Source organism: Cervus elaphus, chromosome X (assembly GCF_910594005.1).
Source record: "Cervus elaphus chromosome X, mCerEla1.1, whole genome shotgun sequence".
Lineage (NCBI taxonomy): Eukaryota > Metazoa > Chordata > Mammalia > Artiodactyla > Cervidae > Cervus > Cervus elaphus.
Window position 1 is genome coordinate 96,732,552 of NC_057848.1, and position 24,080 is coordinate 96,756,631.

Genomic DNA, 24,080 nt, shown 5'->3' on the forward strand with positions numbered 1-24,080 from the left:
ATCTGCTTGGATTCCTTTCAGTAACTCCCTTCAGTGACTCTTTTCTGTGTCAGCAACCTTGTATGTATTAGACTATCCATATTGTGGCTATTGATAAAATTTTTTTCCTTTGTAATAGCTGAGTAATCATCTTACTAAAGATATATAAGCCTGCATTTCTGCTAATAAAATACCCTTGCTCCATCAGACCTTGGGTCCCCATGTGATTCTTTCTTTCTTTCTCTCTCTCTCTCTCTTCCTCTCTCCAGCTCTCTCTTTCACTTTCTTATCATTGACTCTGGACCACCAGGTTCTGGTCCATTAAAGGACCACAGCAACTTAACATCAGTATGAGAGATGTATGGTACAATCACTTAGGAAAACAACTTCTCAGTCTCTTAAGAAATTTAAGCATTCATCTACTCTATTGCCCATCTACTTTACTCCTAGTCATTTAGTCAATAAAAATGAAAGCATTTGACCATAGAAAGATTTGAACATGGCTATTCATGACAATTTTATTTGCAATGGTAAAATACTGGGACTAATCCAATCATTTATCAGTAAACAAATGTATAAATATATACTGTGATGTATTCACACAATGGAATATTCGTCAGCAATAAAACAAAATTTTATATATATATATATATATATATATATATATATATATATATATATATACCAAAAAAATATGAATCTGAAAGTTATACTGAATGAAAATAGCCAGACAAAACAGAGTACATGTTGTGTAACTCCAGCTATACTAAATTTCACTAAGTGAATGTAAGCTACAGTGACAGAAAACATATCAGTGGTTGGCTGGGGATGATTGTGCAGGGAAGGATATCAGTGATGGTTTACAAAGTGTCACTAGAGACATTTGAGAGTCATAAGATGTTCATTCTTTTGATTGTGGAGATGATTTCTTGGATGTATATGTATGTGCAAATATATCGTTTTTATACTTTAATTATGTGCAGCTTATTGTATGCAAATTTTGCTTTAATAAAGCTATTTTTAAAATCCATGCTATAAGATAATGATCATTTAGGTAGAACATTTATAAAATCATCATCATATGGATGAAAATGCTTCCAGAGAGAATCAGAAAAGAGCCTGCTCTTTTGGTCATTCAGATTAAGAGTTTTCATCAATTGCTTAGAGAAAAAAACTGAAAATTAAAATTCTAACTTCAGAGTAGACGTTTTAGAGTTTTACGTTGTTTCCAATTTGGATTCCTTTTATTTATTTTTCTTCTCTGATTGTTGTGGCTCAGACTTCCAAAACTAAGTTGAGTATTAGTGGTGAGAGTGGTCACCCTTGTCTTGTTCCTGATTTTAGAGGAAATGCTTTCAATTTTTCACCATTGAGGATAATGCTTGCTCTCGGTTTGTCATATATGGCTTTTACTATGTTGCATTATGACCCTGCTAAGACCGCTTTCTGGAGTATTTCTATCATAAATGTGTATTGAATTTTGTCAAAAGTTTTCTCTGCATCTATTGAAATAATCATATGACTTTTATCCTTCAGTTTGTTAATATGGTGTATCCCATTGTTCACATTGAAAATATTGAAGAATGTCAGGGAATGTTTGATGGGAGGATTCCTACGTGCTGTGTCTCATGAGTCTTTTGTCCCTCTTCAAGTGGAACAGCACACTGCTCCCAGTGAATGAGGTCATTGTGTGAGGCAGGCTTGGGTCTCCTTTAGTAAACATTCTCTTAGTCTCACTAAGCAAAACTGCTTAGTCTCACTCCCCTTTCTTGAGATATGGATTGTCTCCTGACCTTGTGACTAACATTACCCCTTGTTCCCTTGGTAACGGTTGCTGTACATTTGGTTTTCTGATCTCTATCATTCCTGAAAGAAGTTTCTTGTACCACAGCCTATATATACTCATAGAAAAATCATTAAAGCACCTTTGCTCCATCAGAACTTAGGTCCCCGTGTCTTCTCTCTTCTCTCTCTCTCTCTCTCTCTCTCTCTCTCTCTCCCTTTCTCTTTTTCTGGCTGCCTGAGTCTCTGGAGCGTGGAGACCTGTCATGCTCACTTTCCTGCCCCGGTTTCTAAGATCCTCTCAAGAAGGCACTTTGTGCCTTCAGCCTCTCGAGAGGGCACCTGGTGCCTTCGTGAGTGATGCAAGTCCTGTGTAAAGGGCTTTATTGGTCCTCTGCATAAACCAGGGAATATCAGTCTCTTTCTCTCTTTTATTTTCTTTTCTTTATTTTTTATTTATTTTTTATTTTTTAATTTTTTTTTATTAGTTGGAGGCTAATTACTTCACAAAATTTCAGTGGGTTTTGTCATACATTGATATGAATCAGCCATAGAGTTACACGTATTCCCCATCCCGATCCCCCCTCCCACCTCCCTCTCCACCCGATTCCTCTGGGTCTTCCCAGTGCACCAGGCCCGAGCACTTGTCTCATGCATCCAACCTGGGCTGGTGATCTGTTTCACCATAGATAATATACATGCTGTTCTTTTGAAACATCCCACCTTCACCTTCTCCCACAGAGTTCAAAAGTCTGTTCTGTACTTCTGTGTCTCTTTTTCTGTTTTGCATATAGGGTTATCATTACCATCTTTCTAAATTCCATATATATGTGTTAGTATACTGTAATGGTCTTTATCTTTCTGGCTTACTTCACTCTGTATAATGGGCTCCAGTTTCATCCATCTCATTAGAACTGATTCAAATGAATTCTTTTTAATGGCTGAGTAATATTCCATGGTGTATATGTACCAGAGCTTCCTTATCCATTCATCTGCTGATGGGCATCTAGGTTGCTTCCATGTCCTGGCTATTATAAACAGTGCTGCGATGAACATTGGGGTGTACCTGTCTCTTTCAGATCTGGTTTCTTCAGTGTGTATGCCCAGAAGTGGTATTGCTGGGTCATATGGCAATTCTATTTCCAGTTTTTTAAGAAATCTCCACACTGTTTTCCATAGTGGCTGTACTAGTTTGCATTCCCACCAACAGTGTAAGAGGGTTCCCTTTTCTCCACACCCTCTCCAGCATTTATTTCTTGTAGACTTTTGGATAGCAGCCATCCTGACTGGCGTGTAATGGTACCTCATTGTGGTTTTGATTTGCATTTCTCTGATAATGAGTGATGTTGAGCATCTTTTCATGTGTTTGTTAGCCATCTGTATGTCTTCTTTGGAGAAATGTCTGTTTAGTTCTTTGGCCCATTGTTTGATTGGGTCATTTATTTTTCTGGAATTGAGCTGCAGGAGTTGCTTGTATATTTTTTAGATTTATCCCTTGTCTGTTACCAAGTGGGCTTTATCCCAGGAATGCAAGGATTCTTTAATATCTGCAAATCAATCAATGTAATACACCACATTAACAAATTGAAAGATAAAAACCATATGATTATCTCAACAGATGCAGAGAAAACCTTTGACAAAATTCAGCACTCATTTATGATTAAAACTCTCCAAAAAGCAGGAATAGAAGGAACATACCTCAACATAATAAAAACTATATATGACAAACCCACAGCAAGCATCACCCTCAATGGTGAAAAATGGAAAGCATTTCCCCTGAAATCAGGAACAAGACAAGGGTGCCCACTCTCACCACTACTGTTCAACATAGTGTTGGAAGTTTTGGCTACAGCAATCAGAGCAGAAAAAGAAGTAAAAGGAATCCAGATAGGAAAAGAAGTGAAACTCTCGCTGTTTGCAGATGACATGATCCTCTACATAGAAAACCCTAAAGAGTCTTCCAGAAAATTACTAGAGCTAATCAATGAATATAGTAAAGTTGCAGGATATAAAATTAACACACAGAAATCCCTTGCATTCCTATATACTAACAATGAAAAAACAAAAAGAGAAATTAAGGAAACAATACCATTCACCATTGCAACAAAAAGAATAAAATACTTAGGAGTATATGTACCTAAAGAAACAAAAGACCCATACATAGAAAACAATAAAACACTGATGAAAGAAATCAAAGAGGACACAGACAGATGCATTATTCATTTTTAATTGACTCTTTTTTATTTCTTCTAGGTCCTTGTTAAACATTTCTTGCATCTTCTCAATCCTTGTCTCCAGGTTATTTATCTGTACCTCTATTTTGTTTTCAAGATTTTGGATCACGTTTATTATCATTATTCTAAGTTCTTTTTCAGGTAGATTCCCTATTTCCTCCTCTTTTGTTTGGCTTGGTGGGCATTTTTCATGTTCATTTACCTGCTGGTTATTTCTCTGTCTTTTCATCTTATTTAGATTGCTGTGTTTGGGGTGGCCTTTTTGTATTCTCATAGTCTGTGGTTCCTTTTTATTGTGGAGGTTTCTCCCAGTGGATGGGGCTGGGTGTTTGGCTTGTCAAGGTTTGCTGGTTAGGGAAGCTTGCATTGGTGTTCTGGTGGGTGGAGCTGTGTTTCCTCTCTTTGGGGTTCAATGGAGTGTCCAGTAGTGAGTTTTGAGATGGGTCTATGGGTTTGGTCAGAGAAGGCAATGGCACAGCACTCCAGTACTCTTGTCTGGAAAATCCCATGGACGGAGGAACCTGGTAGGCTGCAGTCCATGGGCAGCTAGGAGTCGGACACGACTGAGTGACTTCACATTCACTTTTCACTTTCATGCATTAGAGAAGGAAATGACAACCCACTTCCGTACTCTTGCCTGGAGAATCCCAGGGACGGGGGAGCCTGGTGGGCTGCCGTCTGTGGGGTCACATGGAGTCGGACATGACTGAAGCAACTTAGCAGCAGCAGCATGGGTTTGGTGTGACTTTGGGCAGTGGGTATATTGACGCTTGGGGCTATGTTCCTGCGGAGCTTGAGAACTTGCGTGTTATGTCTTGCTCTGGAACTTATTGGCCCTTGGGTGGTGGTTGGTTTCAGTGTTTGGATATGGAGGCTTTTGGATAATCTCTTATTAATTAATATTCCCTGTAGTCAGGAATTCTCTGGTGTTCTCAAGTTTTGGGCTTAAGCCTCTTGCCTCTGGATTTTAGTCTTATTCTTCCAGTAGCCTCAAGACTTCTCCCTCCATACATCACTGATAATAAAACTTCTAGTTTAATGGTGAAGAGATTCTCCACAGTGAGGGTCACCCAGAGAGGTTCACAGAGTTACATGGAGTAGATAAGAGGGAGGAGAGAGATAGAGGTGACCAGGAGGAGAAGAGGGGGGATTAAAAGGGGACAGAGCAAGCTGGCCAGTAATCTCTTCCCTATGTGCTCTCCACAGTGTGGATCCCTCAGAGATGTTCACAGAGTTACATAGAGAAGAGAAGAGGGTGGAAGGAGACAGAGTGGCCGGGAGGATAAAAGGGGAAATCAAAAGGAAAGAGATTGATCTAGGCAGTAATCAGTCCCCTAAGTGTTCTCCACAGCCTGGACCACATAGACTGATTCACAGAGTTGGGTAGAGAAGAGAAGGGGGAGTGAGGAGATAGAGGCGACCTGCTGGAGAAAAAGGAGAGTCCAACAGGGAGAGAGCAATCCAGCCAGTAATCTTACTCCCAAGTAAAAATGGTTACTGAAGATTGGGTTCTTAGAAGTACAAAATTGATAACAAATACCAAAAAGCAAAGATTAAAAATCTAGAGTAGAGGTTAGATTCTCAAAAATACAATATTAAAGAAGAAAACAGAGTTAGAAAAATTATATATGTATATATATATGAAGTTTGCTTTAAAAATAAGGTCTCATTTTTTGCAAAGTAATAGTAGGTTATAAAAATGAAAATTAAAGGAGTAATAGAGGACTTAAAAATTGACCCAGAGGGATGGGATGGGAAGGGAGTTGGGAGGGGGGTTCAGGATGGGGAACACATGTAAATCCATGGCTGATTCATGTCAATGTATGGCAAAAATCATTACAATATTGTAAAGTAATTAGTTTCCAACTAATAAAAGTAAATAAAAAATTAATAATAAATAAATAAATTACAAAAACATTAAAAATTTAAAAAATTTAAAAAAAAATAAAATTAAGACAATGATTATAGTAAAAATATATCTACGACTTTCTCTGGTGTTGTTGTGGACAGTGTGGGGTGAGTTCATTTTCAGATAGTTCCTTGATCCGGCTTACACTTCTCAAGATCTGTAGGCCCATGTAACCTGTCACTTCCAAAACGGTTCTCTCTGTTTGTTTTAGCTTCTTCTGCTTGTTGGCGTCTTCAGTGTCTAATTTCCTCCCTGACACAAGGGGGCGGTGGTGGTCACTTTTTTTAGGCTCACTTGTTCAGTCATGCTGTGGGGAGGGAGGAACACTGCAAACAAATATCACTGGTGTGTGTGGGGAGTGCTCCCAGTGTCTCAGCCACACTGGGTTTGCGCCCGCTCATGGCCTGTGTGCTTTCATGGTCTACACTGCTCAGGCTCTAGGTTGCTCTGCTGGGAACTATCTGAGGCGGGCCCTGGGTTGAGTGCACTTCCCAGTTCTAAGCCGCTCAGGTTCAGGTTCTCGGGTACTCCACAAAGGCGCAGACTTGATTGGGCCTGCGTTTTGTGCCCTTCCCTGGTCTGAGGAGCTCAGGTGACCAGGTGCTTGGCGAGTGCAGTCGCCCCCAGTTGGTGCTGTGACTTATTGCCTCCCCCGTCCCTGCCGCTCAGTTTTCTGGCTGTACAACAGGAGCACCTTCTCAGGTGTGCCATGTGTCACCTCTGGGGAACTGATCTCTGCTGCTACCCTCCCGGCAGATATCGACCGTCCAGAACCCCAAGGAGTCTTGGTTAGCAATGCAGCCTGCTTGCAGTTTGGTAGATGATGCCTCTCTGGGGCTGCAATTGCCCCCTTCTGGCTCTGGCTGACTTTGTCTGCCTGTCTCTGGCAGGGGATGGGCCGGTCTGCAGCCGGCTAGCTTTGCTCAGTCCTTTGTTCTGTGAGCAGTCCTGGCAGCGTCTTCGGTTAGGGCTTTTCACAGGATAGCTATCCCACAGTCTGGGTTGCTATCTCTAGTTAGTTTCCTCAGATTGCCCTCGGGACATTTAGGCCTGGTCCTTACCCTAAGCAATGCAGCCCGCGCCTCCCTGTCCAGTCCCCACTTGCTAGTGGCGGATGCTAGCATCTGCATTGCCTCTCCGCTGGAAGTTGCCTTTAGGCACGGAATCTGTGGGTTTTAATTTTTTTAATTTATTTTTCCTCCCAGTTATGTTGCCCTCTGAGGTTCCAAGGCTCACCACAGATTCGCCAGTGAGAGTGTTTCCTGGTGTTTGGAAACTCTTGCATTTTAAAGACTCCCTTCCCAGGATGGATCTCCGTCCCTACCTCTTTTGTCTCTTCTTATCTTTTATATTTTTTCCTACCTCCTTTCGAAGACAATGCCTGCCTTTCTTGGTGCCTAATGTCCTCTGCCAGCATTCAGAATTTGTTTTGTGGAACTTGCTCTGTGTTCAAATGTTCTTTTGATGACTTTGTGGGGGAGAAAGTGGTCTCCTTGTCCTATTCTTCCACCATCATCTTAGGACCGCCCCCCTGTAGTTGACATTTAATCTTACCACGGTGTGATCAGAAAAGTTGCTTGAAATGATGTCAATTTTTTTGAATTTACCAAGAGTTAATTTATGCCTCAGGATATAATCTATCCCAGTGAATGTTCCATGTGCATTTGAGAAAAAGTTGAAATCCATTGTTTTGGGGTGAAATGCCCTGTAGATATCAAATAGGTCTAACTGGTTCATTGTATTGCTTATTGTCTATGTTTCTTTACAAATTTTCTGTTTGGTTGTTTTATCCATAGGTGTGAGTGGGAAATTAAAGTACCCCACTATTACTGTGTTACTGTTAATTCCCCTTCATCCTTGTTAGCATTTGCCTTACTTATTGAGGTGATCCTATGCTGGGATCATATATATTTATCATTGTTATATCTTCTTCTTGGATTGATCCTTTGATCATTATGCACCATCCTTCTTACTGTCCTCTTATCATGGTCTTTATTTCAAAGTCTTTTATCTGATATGAGTATTGCAACTCCTGCTTCCTTTTGGTTTCTATTTGCATGAAGTATCTTTATCCAATTCCTCACTTTCTGTCTGTATGTGTCCCTAGATTTGAGGTGGGTGTCTTTTAGACAACTTATGTAAGGTTCTGCTTTTTTTATCCATTCAACCAGTGTTTGTCTATTGGTAGGAGCATTTAACTCATTTGCATTTAAGGCAATTATTGATAAGTATGATTCCATTTCCATTTACTTTGTTGTTTTCTGTTTGTTTTAATAAATCTTTTCTGTTTTTCCTGTCTTGAGAAGATCCTTTAGCATTTATTGAAGAGCTGGTTTGGTGGTGCTGAATTCTCTGTTTTTGCTTGTACATAAAGCTTTTGATTTCTCCTTCATATCTGAATGAGATCCTTGCTCAGTAGATTAATCTTGGTTGTAGTTTTTGCTCTTTCACCACTTTAAGTATGCCCTGCCATTTCCTTCTAACCTGAAGAGTTTGAAATACCAGCTGTTATCTTTATGGGGATCCCCTTGTGGGTTATTCGTTGCTTTTTCTTTGCTGCTTTTAATATTTGTTTTTTGTGTTTGATCTTTGTTAGTTTGATTAATATGTGTCTTGGCATATTTTGTCTTGGGTTTTTCCTGTTTTGAAATTTCTGGGTTTTTTAGACTTGGGTGGTTAATTCTTTCCCCAGTTTAGGGAAGTTTTTGACTATTATCTCCCCAAGTTTTCTCATGGCTTTTCTTCTTGTCTTCTTCTTCTGGGACACTTAAGTTACAAATGTTGGGGCATTTAACATTATCCCAGAGGTCTCTGAGGTCATCCTCATTTCTTTTCTTTTTTTCTTTTTCTCCTCTCTGCTTCATTTATTTCCCTAATTTTATCTTCCACCTCACTTATTCTCTCTACTTCCTCAGTTATTCTACTATTGGTTCCCTCCAAAATGTTTTTAATCTCAGTTATTGACTTGTTCATTATTGACTGACTCTTCTTTATTTCTTATAGGTCCTTGTTAAACATGTCTTGAAACTTCTCTATTCTTTTCTCTAGTTTATTTATCTGTAACTCCAATTTGGTTTCAAGATTTTGGATGATTTTCACTATCATAATTCTGACTTCTTTTTCAGGTAGATTCTCTATCTCCTCTATTGTTTGATTTGGTGGGTTTTTTTTTTTTATCAAGTTCCTTCACCTGCTGAATACTTCTCTGCATTTTCATGTTGTTTAGATTACTGTGTTTAGGATGCTATTTTGCAGGCTGGAAGTTTGTTGTTTCTCTTAATTGTGGAGTTTGCTCCCTGTAGGTAGGGTTGGACCAGTGTTTTGTCAAGGCTTCCTGGTTGGGGAAGATTGCATCTCTATACTGGTAGGTGGAGCTGGATCTCTTCTCTCTGGAGTGCAATTAAGTGGCCAGGAGTGCATTTTGAGGTGTTTATGGATTTGGCATTGTTTTGGCCAGCCAGTCTCTTAATGTTCTGGGTTGTGTTCCTGTTTGCTGGAGAATGAGCATGGTATGTCTTGCACTGGAACTTTTTGTCTCTTGAGTGAAACTTGATTTCAGTGTAGGTATGGAGACTTTTGGGTGGACTCTTGTCTACTAATGCTTCCTGCAGTTTGTAGTTCTCTGGGCCTTCGCTTTTCTGGAGGGATTATGGATTTTGATAGAACTGAATTCATGTCCTGATACTACCACTTATTAGCTGTGTGGCCTTGGACAGACTATGTGAAGATTAGTTCATTCCTCTGCAAATCACATATAATAAAAGCTAACTCAAATGGTTGCATTGATACATAAATCAGATTATGTATGGTAAATAAACAGTCAATGTTTTATGATCACCTGCATGAAGATGAGATGAAATAAGTCAGCTACTGAGACTGATCACACTTCACAAATCTTGAATATTTTCAATAAAAAAAATCATTTTAACAGTTTAATTGGAATATAATGATATACAGTAAATGTAAACTGCACATAGGTATAATTTGGTGAAGTATATACTTACGAAATCATCTGTCATCCCCAAGGTTTCCTCCTGCCTTTTGGTAATCCATCATTGCTGTCTTTCCCATGCCTCTTCCCAGGCAGCCACTTCTTTTCTTTCCGTCACTGTTGATTGGTTTTCATTTTCTACAGCTCTATTTAAATAGAATTTTGCAGTACTTACTTTTTCGGCCTGTCTTTTATCACTCACGATGATTTTGGTATTCATCCATGCTTCTTCATGCTTAATTCATACATTTATTTGTACTGCTGAGTTGCATTCCACTGCATGGATATACCACCCTTTTACACCTTTATTAACAATTTCCAATTTTTGGCTATTACAAAGAAAGCTGCTATGAACAGTCACATGCAAGTCTGTGTATGGAAGTTTACTTTCTTTTCTTTTAAGGAAATACCTAGGATTTGGATGACTGCACCACATGGTGTATGTTTATCAACTTTTAAAGAAATCACTAAGCTGTTTTCCAAAGTGATTGTACCAGTTTACATTCCCACTATCTGTGTGTGAGTTGTAGCCCCTTCATATTCTCACCAACATTTGATATGATTGGTTTATTATTCTTTTCCTCATGACAAGTAATGATGAGCATCTTTTCTTGTGCTTTTATACCATCTGTATTAAATTTCTATGGTTCCTGTAATAAATTATTACAAACATTGACTTGAAACAACAGAAAGTTATTCTCTCACAATTCTGAAGGCTTGATGTCTGATTCATCCAAGGAACATGTGCATAGAGGCACGTGAAATGGCAAGAGCAGAGCAGAGAGTTGGTTTGACTTTTGCAGAGAGCTGGGCTGGAGAATGGTTGTACTTACAGAGTAGGACTGTAGAGCTCAAATTCCCACGAGTCAAGATTTCAAGAAAAGTGCAGATTTACTAGATGTGTGGTGGTAGGAAAGGGAATGTTTGGAGCTTAAATGTTGTCCACACTCATCATATCAAACATAGACTCTGATTTTCTATTGCTGCTAGGCATAGCAGATGCTCAATAAATGTCAGTGCTGCTTTCATTCTCCCCACAAAGGTCTGCATTTTCTTAATGACTTTTCTTGGAAAGAATTGTTAGAGGGGAAAATCAAATTTTTGATATATAATACAGAGCCTTTTATGACCTTAAAGCTATGTATCTTTTCACTTTCATCTCTCCTCACTGTTGCTTTCCTCTTTGAACTCTACATTTCAGCCATAATCAACTATTGCAAGTTCCCAATTGTGCCATATTCTCTTGAGCCTCTGAATAGGTAGCTACCTAGGCTGTACACTGTAGCCACATTTCTTTTGCCTCTGTTGAAATGAAAAAAAAATATTGAAAATATTCAAGATTTGTGAAGTGTGATCAGTCTCAGTAGCTGACTTATTATTCAGGCAAGTTTCATCTCACCTTCATGCAGGTAATCATAAAACATTGACTGTTTATTTACCGTACATAATCTGATTAATGTATCAATACAACCAATTGAGTTAGCTTTTATTATTTGTGATTTGCAGAGGAGTGAACTAATTTTCACTTGATCTGTCCAAGGCCACACAGCTAATAAGTGGTGGTATCAGGATGTGAATCCAGTTCTATCAAAATCCATAATCCCTGCAGAAAAGCCAAGGCCCAGGTAGAGCCCTAAGTATCACGACCTTACATAACTAGAAGCAACATTTTCTTTATCTGCAAAGTGAAGAAGTCTGGAAAGAAAAAAAAAATCATTAATGAATCCACACTGGCAGTAATCCATTGGAAAACTGTGGTGGTATAGATCTAGTCTCATCAGATTTATTTTTCTAAAGTTGGAATGACAGTTAATGGAAAGTATCAGTGAATAGAATCATCATTAGAAACTTCTTCTATAGAGGTAGCAAATAGTTCTTCCTTTTTTTCATTTATTCTTTATTTTGCTGTTTATTCATTGGTTTGACCAAAGAGAGTTCTAGCCTTTATCCTGAACTCTTAGAAGGTAATCTCTAACTACTTAGAAGGATCCAAACATATGAATGCCTTTGTTACGCATTGTGGGCTTCGTGAAGTACACTTACTATTTTAAACTTATGATATGACTTATGGTAGATCCCTTTGTCCCTTTGATATCATCCAGACCTCCAGAAAGTAGGGAAGATGGAGACTGAGTTCAACCACAAGGACAATCAATCAATTATTTTTTTCCTACTACTAAAGTTCCAATAAAAACTCTGGACACCAAAGTTCAGGTCAATTTCCCAGGTTGGCAATACTCCAAGTACACTGTCACAGGAGAGTACTATAGACTAAAAGTTTATGTCTTCCCCAAATGCATATATTAAAACCTAAACCTCAGTGTGATATAGTAGGATATGAAGCCTTTGGGGGGGGGTGGTGATTAGGTGTTTAGTGTGGAGCCCTCAAGAATGGAATTATTGCCCGTATTTAAAAAAGACCCCTGATAGCTCTCTTTCCCTTCCCACTCTGTAAGTTTATAGTGAGAAGATGCCAGGCTATGAATCAGGAAGGAAATCCTGACAAGATACCAAGTCTGCTGAAACCTTGATCTTGGATTTCTCAGCATCCAGAACAGCAAAACACATATTTCTGTTGTTTATAAGTCATTTAATGTATGGAACTTTTGTTATATCAGTCTGAACCAATTAACACATAAGACATATTGTACTAATAACAAAGATAGTTTTGCCTTTGGAATCCTTCCAGACACTGCCTAATGTATCCAATCTTTTGGCTAATTTTCTGTACCAATTCCTTATAATAAAACACAATAGGTTGCAGTGAGTTCTGTGAGTCTTCCTAGTGAATCATAGAATTCAGATTGATTCGGGGAAGCTGCCAAAATTGTAATGAAATGAGAAGGGTCTTGTGTGGATTCTTCCCTCTAAATTTGTGATTGGTCCTTAACTGCTTGTAGTTGGGACCAGAAGCCTTGTGTGGACTTGGCTGTCTGGAGGACTGTGCCTTCAACTTCATAATTTAGCTAACTTCAAGAACTTATATGACTAAACTGCAGTGTAGCCACTTTTGACTTGGGGAAAAAGATAGCAAGAATTTAAAATTCCATCCACATTACAAATTTTAGCATTTATTAATGATTTCATATTAGAAATATAAAAACAGCTCAAATGGTGTCAGATTATTTTTAAATATAAAAAATGCCAAATGCTTCAGTAGATTATTAAATGCTAGAGAAATATCACAGAAATTTAAAAAAAAAAGCAATTGTACAAATACTTGTAGCATGTCATTTTTTACTTTGAGAATAATTCTAACTTACAAATGAATTAACTTATTTATATACATAACCTGTTAATCTATTTTATTATAAGCATATGTGAGTTTGTGCTAAGTCACTTCAGCTGTGCCTGAATCTTTATGACCCCTATGGACCATAACCTCCAGGATCTGTCCACAGAATTCTCCAGGCAACAGTACTGAAGTGGGTTGTCATGCCCTCTTCAGGGGATCTTCCCAACCAAGGGATCAAACTAGCATTTCTTATGTCTCCTGAATTGGCAGGCAGTTATAAGCAACAGAACTTTTATACTATGATAAATTACAAAGTATACCACTAGAGTGCGCTAAAACATTTTCTTAAATTAGAAAGTAATTTCTAAAATCAATATTCATAAACTGCTCTGAGCAAAAAAGTTCTATTTATAGTTGGATTAACACTATAAAACATATTTGAAGAAAGTAAAGTAAAAACAAGGGTTTTCAACTTTTCTATTAACTATCTTAGATTTTGATCTGTGGTTGGTTAAATCCATGGATGTGGAACATGTGGATACAGAGTTTTTGTTCAGTTGCTAAGTCGTATCGAACTCTTTGCAACCCATGGACTGTAGCACACCATGTTTCCTGTCTTTCAGAATCTCTCAGAGTTTGCTTAAACTCATGTCCATTGAGCCAGTGACGTCACCCAACCATCTCATCCTCTGTCGACCTGGTCTCCTCCTGCCCTCAATCTTTCCCAGATTCAGGGTGATTTCCAATGAGTCAGCTACTCCCATTAGCTGGCCAAAGTATTGAAGCTTCAGCTTCAGCTTCAGCATCAGTCCTTCCAATTAAAGGTGATTTCCTTTAGGACTGACTGGTTTGATGTCCTTGCAATACAAGGGACTCTCAAGAGTATTCTTCAGCACCACAATTTGAAAACATAAATTCCTCAGCACTCAGCCTTCTTTATGGTCTACCTCTCACATTTATACATGACTGACTACTGGAAAAACCATAGCTTTGACTATACAGACCTTTGTTGGCATAGTGATGTCTCTGCTTTTTAATATACTGCTTAGGTTTATCAAAGCTTTTCTTCCAAGGAGCAAGCATCTTTTAATCTCATGGCTGCAGTCACTGTCAGCAGTGATTTTGAACCCCAAGAAAATAAGATCAGTCACTGTGTCCATTTTTTTCCCCTCTATTTGCCATGAACTGATGGGACCAGATGCCATGATCTTAGCTTTTTGAACATTGAGCTTTAAGCCATTTTGTTTTTTCACTTTCCTCTTTCACCCTCATCAAGAGACTCTTTAGTTCCCTCTTCACTTTCTGCCACTAGAGTTGTATCATCTGAATATTTGAGGTTGTTGATGTTTCTTCTGGCAACCTTGATTCCAGCTTGTGATTCATCCAGCCTGGCATTTCTCATGATGTATTCTTCATGCTAGTTAAATTAACCGGGTGACAATATACAGCCTCGACGTACTCGTTACCTGTTTTTGAACCAGTTCATTGTTCCATGTCCAATTCTAGCTGTTATTACTTGACCTGCATTCAGGAGGCAGGTAAGGTGGTCTGGTATTCCCATTTATTTAAGAATTTTCCAGTTTGTTGTGATCCACACTGCCAAAGGCTTTAGAGTAGTTGATGAAGCAGATGTTTTTCTGGAATTCTCTTGCTTTCTCTATAATCAAACGGATGTTGGCAAGTTGATCTCTGGTTCTTTTGCTTTTTCTAAACACAGCCTGTACATCTGGAAATGTTTTGTTCACATACTGCTGAAGCCTAACTTGAAGGATTTTGAGCTTTACCTTTCTAGCACGTGAATTAAGTGCAACTGTAAGGTAATTTGAACATTTTTTTGGCATTTCCCTTCTTTGAGATTGGAATGAAAACTGATCTTTTCCATATTTTGTGGCCATTGCTGAGTTTTCCAAATTTGCTGACATATTGAAAGCAGTCCTTTAACATCATCTTTTAAGATTTTAAACAAATAGCTCAGCTGGATTTCCATCATCATCACTAGCGTTGTTCAAAAGAATGCTTCCTATGGCCCACTTGACTTCACACTCAAAGATGTTTGACTCTGAGTGACCACACCGTGGTTATCTGGGTCATTAAGACTTTTTTGTATAGGTCTTCTGTGCATTCTTGACACTTCTTAATCTTTTCTGCTTCTATTAGGTCCTTACAATCTCTGTCTTTTATCATGCCCATCCTTGTATGAAATATTCCCTTGATATCTCCAATTTTCTTGAAGAGATTCCTAGTCTTTCCCATTCTACTTTTTTCCCTCTACAACTTTACATTATGGATACAGAGGGCCAACTGTAAATGAACATAAAGCATAAAGTATGACTGTAGCCATAATCTTCTTTATGGAAACATCTTGCATAATCTGAGGGAAATTTTGTCAGAAAGCAGCTAAATTCAAAGAGAAAGGCAGAATAGGAACCCAAGTAATAAGCATATCTTTCACTTTCCTGTAACACCCCTCCCCAATTGGAATGTTCCACAAAATCCGAGGGAAAAGACAAGGCTCTAATTCCAGCCTAGGTCTCATTTTCTCATGTTCACACACATTTAAATACAGACCAGGAAACTTTGGACATGCACATTTGCTGATGTGGAGGGGAAATGAGGCATAACTTGCCAATAGATTATGCTATCTCCAGACTTAATATGTTCACCAGAATTTTCAGTTGGCCATGTAAACTCCAACCTACCACCAAACAACAATGTATTCTGAAAATTCACCTCTTGATGAGGAATCCTGATATAAGATATTAGAAATAAGAGAGGCTATAATCCTAGATATAGAGGAATTTTTTAAAGTGCTAGTAATAAATTTAGCTTAGTAGATTATATATCTTTAGTATATGGATTTTAAAGGAAAATTTTATTATCAAAATTGCTTTAATAAAGGTAGAGGTAACAGTAGAAGAAATTGAAAGAATGTCAATAAATACCTGTATATCCTGTACAGATGACTTTACAGGCAAATTCTTTCAAAATTGCAAGGGATAGATAATTCATGTGTCGTTTAATTTATTCTAGAAGATAAAAGAGGAAAATTATTTTTTTTTAATTTTTTGAAGCAAATATAGATAAATAACTTGATAACCAAATTTGACACTAATAAAAACTAAAAGCAAAAGTAATTTATGAAAATAGGCACAGTGACATTAAATGTTAGTTATAAAAATTCAGAAGTATATTAAAAGACTCATACAGCATAATCAAGGACAGTTTATCCATAAGTTGAGGATGATTCAAATTTAGGAGATCTGTTATTATCATGATTTCCCTTAATAGATAAAATGAGATAGCATACACATACACACACACAACTTTTCTCTAAATAATGAAATGGTATTTAAGAAAATACACTCCCAAATTAATTTATGAAGCCACCATTACCATGATACCAAAATCAGACAAAAACATAACAAAAAATGTATAGAAATGTATAAAAAGTTAAAAAAAAACTGCTTCATTTTTTTTAATTATTAAAAAGAAACCCTGCTTAAAATAGCATCAAGATGAATATGATAGCTAGAAATAAGCTTAATCAAGAAAATGAAAGACTTATACTCTGAAAACTATAAAACTTGCTGAAGGAAACTGAAAGTGACACAAAGAAATGGAAAGATATCCTCTGCTATTGGATTGAAAAATAATGAATATTGTTAAAATAGCCAAACTACTCAAAGCAATCTAGAGATTTAACTCAATCCATATCCTAATACCCATGACATTTTCCACAAAACTAGAAGAAATAATCCTGAAATGTATATGGAACCATGATACACCCCAAATTATCAAACCAATCTTGAGAAAAATAATGAAAGAACTGGAGGTTTCAACAGCCCAGGATTTAGACTATACTACAAAGCCACAGTGTTCAAAACAGTAAGGTACTAGCACAAAAACAGACACATTGATCAATGTAGTAGAATAGGGAGCCCACAAATAAATACACACACCTATGGTCAACTAATCTACAACAAAGGAGGCAAGAATATACAATGAAGAAAAAGCAGTCTCTTCAAAAATTGTTGCTGTGAAAACTGAGCATATACCTGTAAAACAATGAAACTAGAACATTTTATCACACCATAAACAAAAATAAAAATGGATGAATGTCTTAGGTCTTAGACTTGAAACCATAAGACTCCTAAAAGTGAGCATAGGCAGAACATGCTTTGATATAAATCATAGTAGTAATGTGTGGATCTGTCTTCTAAGGCAAGAGACAAAAGAAAAAATAAACCAATGGGACCTAATTAAATTTAAATGCTTTTTCACAGCAACGGAAACTATCAACAAAACAGAAAGACTAATATGGAATGGGAGAAATTATTTGCAAATGAAATGACACACAAGGGGTTAATATCTACCATATATAAACATCTCATACAACTTTTATTATAAAAACAAACAAACAAACAAAAGGCAGAAGTCCTAAATAGACCTTTTCCCAAAGAATACATACAGATGACTAACAGGCAGATGGAAAAATGCTCAACATGACTAATTATCAGAGAAATGCAGGTCTCAACAACAATGAGATATTATCCCACAGCTGTCAGAATAACTATCATTGAAAAGTCTGAAAATTACAAATGTTCGTGAAAATGGGGAGAAAAGGGAACCCTTGTACTCTGTTGGTGGGAATGTAAATTGTTGTGGACATTATGCAAAACAGTATGGAGGTTCCTCAAAAAACTAAAACTGGAACTATCATATGATCTAGCAGTTCCACTCCTGGGTATATACCTGGAAAAAAAAAATTCTGATACTAAAAGACATATGTGCCCCAATTTTCATAGCAGCATTTTTTACAAAAGCTAAGACAGGGAAACAAAGCAAGTATTCAACAACTGACAAAGGGATAAAAAGGAAGTCCATGTATACAATGGATTCTTACTCAGCTATAAAAATGAATAAAATTCTGCCATTTGCAGCAACATGGATAGACCTAGAGAGTATTATGTTTATTGAAATGTAAGAGAGAGAAAGTTCAATGCTGTATGGTATTACTTATATGAGGAATCTAAAAAATAATACAAAAGAATGTATATAGAAAAACAGACACAGAGATATGGTAAACACACTAGTGATTACCAGATGTGAGAGGGAAGTGGGGAGGGGCATGTTAGAGGTACAGGATTAAGATATACCAACTACTGTATAATATAGATAAGAAACAAGGATATGTTGTATGAAACAAGGAATTACTTTCATTTCTTGTAACAACTTTCAATGGTGTATAACATGTAAAAACACTGAATCACTACACCTGAAACCAGTACAATGTAAATCAACTATACTTCAATAAAACTAAATAGGATATACAAGAAAAAATAGCTAGGAACAAATTTGTGACAAATGACTACTGCAGAGAAAATTCCAGGAGATCATCTAAAAAAGTAAATACAATTATTAGAAGACATTCACATAAACATCCTCATAACAATCCTATGGGATACGGTCTGATACATTTGCTATTTTGCATATGAGAAAACAAAATCACAGAGAGAATGAATGATTTCCTCAAAGTTACACAGCTAGAAAGTGGAAGAGCCAGGATTTGATTCCTCAATGCTTAATTCAAGTATTGAAGCAGCAAATACAATTCTAAAATAGCTAAGACAAGTAAGCAACTTAAATGTCCATCAACAGGTGAATGGATAAAGAAGATGTGATACATATGTAAAATGGAATATAACTCAACCATTAAAATTCAGGAAATAGTGCCATTTGCAGCAACATGGATGGACCCAGAGATTATCATACTGAGTGAAGTAAGTCAGAAAAGACAAATTTTATATGATATTGTTTATATGTAGAAACTTTAAAAAACGATACAAATGAAATTATTTACAAACAGAACCAGACTCACAGGCTTAGAGAACAAACTTATGTTTAACTGAATTACTTTGCTGTACACTTGAAACTAACACAACATTCTTAATCATCTATATTCCAAAATAAAATACAAATTATAAAAAGTTTCCACTAACAAATTAAGTTAAAAAACACAACACAGTGACATAAATTTAAGATGAAATGTATAGGTCTTCTATGAAGAAACAATCAAGCGCCATTGAAATACATTTAATACTTGAAAAATAAATAATGAATATTATTCAAATTCGGTGAGCATCATAATGGGAATGTTTTTAAAAATTGCTAGGTCACATTCAAAGTTCATCAGACAGAATAAATAGCTGTAATTAGCTAAAAATACTATGAGAAAGAACAATTAAAAGAGAATACCACACCACTTATTAAAACATATTTTAAAATTATTAGAAATGAATGTATGTTATTGCATAGGAATCGAAAAACAGACACAGTGATTACCAGAATTCATCAATTATTCATTCTGTATTAAGCACTGCTTTTGATAGTTTCCATGTCAATCTTTTTTTTTTTCCCATATATGTTAGTGAAGATGAACTAAAGACTCTCTTGATGAAGGTGAAAGAGGAGAGTGATAAAGCTGACTTAAAACTCAACATTCATAAAACTTAGACCATGGCATCTGGTCCCATCACTTCATGGCAAATAGTTGGGGAAACAATGGAAACAGTGACAGACTTTATTTTCTTGGGCTCCAAAATCACTGCAGATGATGACTGCAGCCATGAAATTAAAAGACGCTTGCTCCTTAGAAGAAAAGCTATGACAAACCAAGACAGCATATTAAAATCAGAGACATTATTTTGCCAACAAAAGTCCATCTAGTAAAAGCTATGGCTTTTCCAGTAGTCATGTATGGATGTGAGAGTTGGATCATAAAGAAAGTTGAGTGCCAAAGAACTGATGTTTTTGAACTGTGGTGTTGAAGACTTTTGAGAGTCCCTTGGACTGCAAGGAGATCCAACCAATCAGTTCTAAAGGAAATGAATCCTAAATATTCATTAAAGGACTGATGCTGAAGCTGAAACTAATATTTTGGCCACCTGATGCGAAGAACTGACTCCTTAGAAAAGACCCTGATCCTGGGAAAGATTGAAGGCAGGAGGAGAAGGGGACAGCAGACGACAAGATGGTTGGATGGCATCACTGATTCAATGGACATGAATTTGAGGAAACTCCGGGAGATGGTAAAGAACAGGGAAGCCTAGCATGCTGTAGAACATGGCATCACAAACAGTTAGACAGGACTGAGTCACTGAACAACAACTCATACTATCTCATTAAACCCTTTCATAATCCTTAGAAATAGACCTCATTATTATCCCAACTTTATGAATGGTGATGTCAAAACTCAAAAAGTAACTTCTAAGGCTCAAAGCTAGTAAATTATCTTTATGACTCAAAATCTGCACTCTGAACCACTGTAGTGTGTGTAGTGAAATATGAAACTCACCTACATACTGAGGAACAAATAAGCACTTAGCATATGATGCCAATGGCATTTCAAGTCAGTATGAAAGTGTTGGTGTAATTGATTGATCCCCAGGGTAATTATAGTGTTCCTGTAACACTCCAAAACAAAATTTTAATAGTATAAATCATGAAATTTTCTAAGATAAAATGAAATATTTCAGAAGAAGACATTGGTGAATATTTATATGATTTGAGGGTTTGCAAAACTTTTACTAAACACAATATATAAGGCATAAAGGTTTAATCAGGGACTTCCCTGGTGGCATAGTGACAAGAACCTGCCTGCCAATGCGAGGGACACAGGTTTGATCTCTGGCCTGGTAAGATTCCATGTGTCATAGAGCAGCTAAGCCCATGTGTCACAACTACTGAGCCCATGCTCTAGAGCATGGGGCTGCATTTCCTGAAGCCCATGTGCCAAAAGCCTGTGCTCCACAACAAGGGAAGTCACAGTTAAGAGAAGCCCAAGCACCACAATGAATAGTAGCCCACACTTGCTGCAATGAGAGAAAGCCCACACACAGAAACAAACATTCAGCACAACCAAAAATAAAGAAGGATGATCTATTTTGCTTCATAAAAAATTAAATATTCTGAATGTCAATAAGAAAGAAGCAAGCTCATGAACAACATCAAAAGAGAAATGACAAATGAAAATATGGGACACATATTAAGGAAAAAGAAATATTTGATAGAATTGATATAGTGTTCTAGCAAGCAACATATTATGCAAGACAAAAACACTCTGATATACAAATAAGTAAAAGGCAAGAAAGGGAATATCACTGAGAAAAAGCAAATGGCCATAGGCTCATGAAAAAATGTTTAATGCTAGTAGTGAACAGTGAAAATTGAAATATTGATGAGATGCAATTTTCCAGCGAATTAGTGAGTTTTTTTTTTTTTAAGTTTAAAGCTCAAAATTTCCAAGTTATTTTAAAACACTGTTCATAAAATCATTAAATAATCCTGATTTTCTGTATGGCTGTTTTATCACATGTATTAAGAATTTTATAAATGCTCATATAGAGCCCCAATTTTAAAAAGCAAGATTCATTTATAGAGTACAATAATATGGAAGACAGAGGGGAAAAAAAAGTTTTTTTTCAAAAGTACAATAAGTTAGGATTGTCTCATTACTTGCTTCACTTCCCCACTAAAATATAATTCAGAGTTTCTATCACATTTTTGTTAAATTTTTCAGCAACCAGCACAGAGCCTGGTATATGATAAATACTAATAAATATTTTCCAAATTAATTAATCAAAATGTAAACATAAATGTGAATATTCATGGTAAAAATGAAAGGATAGAAAACTTAGTCTATATTTCAAACTTAATTTTATTTTAGAAATTAGAACAAGATATATATATATCTTCCCAGGTGGCTCAGTGGTAAAGAATCTGCCTGCCAATGCAGGAGAGGCAGGTTCAATAACTGGGTCAGGAAGATCCACTGGAGAAGTAAATGGAAACCCACTCTAGTATTTTTATTTGGAAAATTCCATGAAGCCTGTTGAGTGGAAGTCCATTTGGGCACAAAGTTTTGGACATGACTCAAGTGACTTAGCAAACAAGCACTAGGTTTGTCATAATTTTTCCTCCAAAAAACAACTGTCTTTTAATTTTATGGCTGCAGTCACCATCAGCAGCGATTTTGGAGCCAAAGAAAATTAAAAAATAAAATAAAATAAAATTTGTCACTTTTTCCCCATCTATTTTCCATGAAGGGATGGGACCAGATGCCATGATGTTAATTTTTTGAATGTTGAGTTTTAAACTAGCTTTTTCACCCTCCTCTTTCACTTTCATCAAGAAGCTCTTTAGTTCCTCTTCTCTTCCCCTCATAAGGGTTGTGTCATCTGAATATCTGAGGATGTGATATTTCTCCCAGCAATCTTAAACCTAGCTTGTGATTCACCCAGCACAACATTTCACATGATGCATTCTGCATATAAGTTAGATAAGCACGGTGACTGTATACAACCTTGATATATACTTTTCCCAATTTTGAACTACTCAGTTATTCCACGTCTTGTCCTAAATGTTGTTTCTTGACATACATACAGATTTTTCAGTAAACAGGTATGGTGGCCTGGCATTCCCATCTCTTTAAGAATTCTCCACAGTTTGCTGTGAAAGACTTTAGCATAGTCAGTCAAAGTCAGTGAAAGACTTTAGCATAGTCAATGAAACAAGCAGATTTTTTTTTTCTGGAATTACTTTTTCTATGAGCCAAAAAATGTTGGCAATTTGATCCCTGGTTGCCATGCTTTATCTAAATTCAGCTTGTACGTCTGGCCATACTTCTGAAGCCTAGCTGGAAGGATTTTGAGCATTACCTTGCTAGCAAGTGAAATGAGCACAGTTGTATGGTAGTTTGCACTTTCTTTGGAATTGCCTTTCTTTGAGATTGAAATGCTAACTGACTTTTCCAGTCCTGTGGACACTACCGAAATTTCCAAATGTGTTGCCATATTGAGTGCAGCATTTTAACAGCATCAGCTTTTAGGATTTTAAATAGCTCAGCAGGAATTCCATTACCTCCATTAGCTTTGTTCATAGGAATGCTTCCTAAGGCCCACTTGACTTCACATTCCAAAATATCTGGCTCTAGGTGAATGTCCACACCATCATGGTTATCCAGGACATCAAGACATTTATTTATTTAGTATAGTTCTTCTGTGTATTCTTGTCACCTCATCTTAGTTTCTTCTGCTTCAGTTGGATCCTTGCCATTCCTGTCTTTGTCGTGCCCATCTTTGCATGAGTTATTCCTTTGATCTCTGATTTTCTTGAAGAGTTCTCTAGTCTTTCCCATTGTACTGTTTTCCTCTATTTCTTTGCACTGTTCACTTAAGAAGGCCTTCTTATCTCTCCCTGCTATTCTCTGGAACTCTGATTAAATTAGGTATATCTTTCCCTTTCTCAGGGAAAGCTTGCATTCTAAGTTATTAGTAAGGCTTCTTCATAAAATCACTTTGCTTCTTGCATTTGTTTTTCTTTGGGATGGTTTTAGTAACTGCCTCCTGCACAATGTTACCAACCTCCATCCATAATTCTTCAAGTGCTCTGCCTACAAGATCTAATCCCTTGAATATATTCATCACATCCACTGAATAATCACAAGGAATTTGATTTAGGTCATACCTGAATGTCCTAGTGGTTTTCCCAACTTTCTTCAAGTTAAGCCTGAATTTTGCAATAAGGAACTCATGATATGAGCCACAGTCAGGTCCAGGTTTATTTTTGCTGATGGTATAGAGTTTTTCATCATCAGCTGCAAAGAATATAATCAATCTGATTTTGATATTGACCATCCGGTGGCATCCATGTATAGAATCATACATCCTGTTGTTGGAAGAGGTTGTTTTCTATGACCTGTGTGTTTGTTTTCTTGGCAAAACTCTGTTAGCCTTTGCCCTGCTACAATTTATACTCCAAGGCAAAATTTGCCCGTTACTCCAGGTATCTCTTAACTTCCTACTTTTGCTTTCCAATCCCCTATGATTAGGGCTTCCTAGGTGGCTCAGTGGTAAAGAATCCACCTGCAATGCAGGAGTTACAAAAAACACA